The sequence below is a fragment of the Arachis hypogaea genome, chromosome 3 (genome assembly GCF_003086295.3).
Source record: "Arachis hypogaea cultivar Tifrunner chromosome 3, arahy.Tifrunner.gnm2.J5K5, whole genome shotgun sequence".
In the NCBI taxonomy this organism is placed as follows: Eukaryota; Viridiplantae; Streptophyta; class Magnoliopsida; order Fabales; family Fabaceae; genus Arachis; species Arachis hypogaea.
The window spans coordinates 73,331,042-73,335,205 of NC_092038.1; the positions used below are offsets into that span (position 1 = coordinate 73,331,042).

General features: G+C 39.9%; 1 non-coding gene across 1 annotated transcript; it reads left to right on the top strand.

Moving 5' to 3' along the window:
• Positions 1-3,134: 3,134 nt before the first annotated feature.
• On the top strand, positions 3,135-3,242 carry LOC112793547 (small nucleolar RNA R71). Its single transcript, XR_003198238.1, has one exon. It is a non-coding gene; the product is annotated as a small nucleolar RNA R71 (small nucleolar RNA).
• Positions 3,243-4,164: the final 922 nt, after the last annotated feature.

A 4,164-nucleotide genomic window follows, 5' to 3' on the forward strand; every position in this document is an offset into this window, starting at 1 on the left:
TCGGTTGCTAGTGGGGATGATAGAGCGTTGGATGAACTCCAACCATTCTCTAGCCACAGGCTTAAGGTCCAGTCTTCTCAATTGAACCGGCTTGCCTTTTGAGTCTCTTTTCCATTGAGCTCCTTCCACACATATGTCCATGAGGACTTGGTCCAACCTTTGATCAAAGTTGACCCTTCTAGTGTAGGGGCGTGCGTCTTCTTGCATCATAGGTAAGTTGAACGCCAACCTTACATTCTCCGGACTGAAATCTAAGCATTTCCCCTGAACCATAATAAGCCAATTCTTTGGATTTGGGTTCATACTTTGATCATGGTTCCTAGTGATCCATGTGTTTGCATAGAACTCTTGAATCGTTAAGATTCTGACTTGTTGAATGGGATTAGAGAGAACTTCCCACCCTCTTCTTCTAATCTCAGGGATCACCTTCTTCATGGCCATAACTTCATAGAAGTGGTCTTGATGAACCTTTGAGATGAATCTCTCCATCTCCCATGACTCAGAGGTGGAAGCAATTGCCTTCTCTTTCCTCTTTCTTGAGGTTTCTCTGGCCTTAGGTGCCATCAATGGTTATGGAAAAAACAAAAAAGCTATGCTTTTACCACACCAAACTTAGAATGTTGCTCGCCCTCGAGCAAACGAAGAAGAAAGAATAGAAGAAGAAGAAGAAGAAGAAGAAGAAGAAGAAGAAGAAGAAGAAGAAGAAGAAGAAGAAGAAGAAGAAGAAGAAGATATGGAGGAGAGGGAGAGAGGTGTGGGTTTCGGCCAAGGGGGAGAAGAGAGGGTTATGTTGTGTGAAAATGAAGAAGGATGGAGGGGTTTATATAGTGGAGGGAGAGGGGTGTGGGTTCGGTCATTTAGGGTAGGTTTGGATAGGAAAGAGATTTTGAATTTGAAGGTAGGTGGGGTTTATGGGGAAGAGTAAATTAATGTGATTGGTGAAGGGGTAATGGGAAAGAGAGATTGAGGTGATTGGTGAAGGGTATAGTGTTATTGGATTGTGTGAAGAAGAGAGAAGTGGGGTAGGTGGGGATCCTGTGGGGTCCACAGATCCTGAGGTGATCATGTGAGGTCTACAGATCTTGAGATGTCAAGGATTTCTCATCCATACACCTTTTAAGCATGTAAAACGTCCTCTGTATGCAATCCTGGCGTTTAACACCAGACTACAGCTTGTTTCTGGCGTTAAACGCCTAAAGGTAGCTTGTTTCTGGCATTTAACGCTAGCCTGATGCTTGTTTCTAGCGTTTAAACGCCAGACAGCTCTTCCTCCAGGGTGTGCTTTTTCTTCTGCTGTTTTTGATTTTGTTTTTAATTTTTTGCAATTGTTTTGTGACTCCACATGATCATAAACCTAATAAAACATAAAAGAACAATAGAAATATAGATAAATAAAAATTGGGTTGCCTCCCAATAAGCGCTTCTTTAATGTCAATAGCTTGACAGTGAGCTCTCATGGAGCTTCACAGATGTTCAGACCATTGTTGGGACCTCCCAACACCAAACTTAGAGTTTGAATGTGGGGGTTCAACACCAAACTTAGAGTTTGGTTGTGGCCTTCCAACACCAAACTTAGAGTTTGATTGTGGGGGCTTTGTTTGACTCTGTATTGAGAGAATCTTTTCATTCTTCCTCTCCATGGTTGCAGAGGAAGATCCTTGAGCTTTAAACACAAGGTAGTCCCCATTTAATTAAAGGACTAGCTCTCCTCAATCAACATCAATCACAGCTCCTGCTGTGGCTAGGAAGGGTCTTCCAAGGATGATACATTCATCCTCATCCTTCCCAGTGTCTAGGATTATGAAATCAGCAGGGATGTAAAGGCCTTTAACCTTCACTAACACATCCTCTACCAATCCATAAGCTTGTTTTATTGACTTGTCTACCATCTCTAATGAGATTCTTGCAGTTTGTACCTCAAAGATCCCCAGTTTCTCCATTACAGAGAGTGGCATAAGATTTATACCTGACCCCAGGTCACACAGAGCCTTCTCAAAGGTCATGGTGCCTATGGTACATGGTATTAAGAATTTACCAGGATCTTGTTACTTTTGAGGCAAAGTTTGCTGAACCCATGTATTTAGTTCACTAATGAGCAAGGAAGGTTCATCTTCCCAAGTCTCATTACCAAACAACTTGGCATTCAGCTTCATGATGGCTCCTAGATATTGAGCAACTTGCTCTTCAGTTACATCTTCATCCTCTTCAGAGGAAGAATAGTTCTCAGAGCTCATGAATGGCAGAAGGAAGTTTAATAGAATCTCTATGGTCTCTATATGAGCCTTAGATTCCTTTAGGTCCTCAATAGGGAACTCCTTTCTGTCTGTGGGATGTCCCATGAGGTCTTCCTCATTGGGATTCACGTCTTCCCTTTCCTCCTTGGATTCGGCCATTTAGATAATATCAATGGCCTTGCACTCTCTTTTTGGATTCTCTTCTATATTACTTGGGAGAGTACTAGGAGGAGTTTTAGTGATTTTCTTACTCAGCTGACCTACTTGTGCCTCCAAGTTTCTAATGGAGGACCTTGTTTCATTCATGAAACTTAAAGTGGCCTTAGATAGATCAGAGACTCTGTTTGCTAAGCTAGAGGGGCTTTGCTCAGAATTCTCTGTCTGTTGTTGAGAAGATGATGGAAAAGGATGTTTCTTCCACCATTATTAAAGCCTTATTGAGGCTTTTGTTGATCCTTCCATGAGAAATTTGGATGATTTTTCCATGAGGGATTATAAGTGTTTCTATAGGCTTCACCCATGTAATTTACCTCTGCCATTACAGGGTTCTCAGGATCATAAGCTTCTTCTTCAGAAGATGCCTCTTTAGTACTGTTGGATACATTTTGCCATCCATTTAGACTCTGAGAAATCATGTTGGCTTACTGAGTCAACATTTTGTTTTGAGCCAATATGGCATTTAGAGTATCAATTTCAAGAACTCCCTTCCTCTAGGCGTCCCATTACTCACAGGATTCCTCTCAGAGGTGTACATGAATTGGTTGCAACCATGTCAATGAGTTCTTGAGCTTCTACAGGTGTTTTCTTTAGGTGAATGGATCCACCTGCAGAATAGTCCAATGACATCTTAGAAAACTCAGATAGACCATCATAGAATATATCCAAAATGGTCCACTCTGAAAGCATGTCAGAAGGACACTTTTTGGTCAACTGCTTGTATCTTTCCCAAGCTTTATAGAGGGATTCACCATCTTTTTGCTTGAAGGTATAAACATCCACTCTAAGCTTGCTCAGCTTTTGAGGAGGAAAGAACTTGGCCAAGAAGGCCGTGACCAGCTTATCCCAAGAGTCCAGGCTATCTTTAGGTTGAGTCCAACCATGTTCTAGCCCTGTCTCTTACAGCAAAAGGGAAAAGCATGAGCCTGTAGACTTTAGGATTTACTCCATTAGTCTTAACAGTATTGCAGATCTGCAAGAACTCAGTTAATAATTGATAGTGATCTTCTGATGGAAGTCCATGAAACTTGCAGTTCTGTTGCATTAGAGCAACTAGTTGAGGCTTCAGCTCAAAATTGTTTGCTCCAATGGCAGGGATTAAGATGCTTCTTCCATAAAAGTTAGAAGTAGGTATAGTATAATCACCAAGCATCCTCCTTGCATTATTATTTTTGTCATTATTTTTGGCTCACATCTCCTCTTCTTTTTCAAAAAGTTTTGTAAAATTTTCTCTGGATTGTTGTATTTTATCTTCTCTTAGTTTCTTCTTCAGAGTCCTTTCAAGTTCAGGATCTGCTTCAACAAGAATGTTTTTGTCCTTGCTCCTGCTCTTATGAAAAAGAAGGAAACAGAAAATAATAATAGGGATCCTCTTTACCACAGTAGAGAGATTCCTTTATATGAGTGGAAGAATATAAGAAGAAAATCCGAACACAGGTAGAGGGGAGAAGAGGATTCGAATTTTTGAGTAGAAGAGAAGTGTTAGTAGATAAATAAATAAATGGAAGAAGATGAGAGGGAGGAGTTTTCGAAAATTAACTAAAATTAAAGAAAAATATTTTTATTTTTATTTTAAATTAAAGTTAAAATTCGAATTTATAAAAAGGAATAAAATTAAAATTTAAAACAATTAGTTAAATAAAAAGATTTTTGGAAAAGAGGGAGGTGATTTTCGAAAATTAGAGAGAGGAAAGTAGTTAGGTGGTTTTGAAAA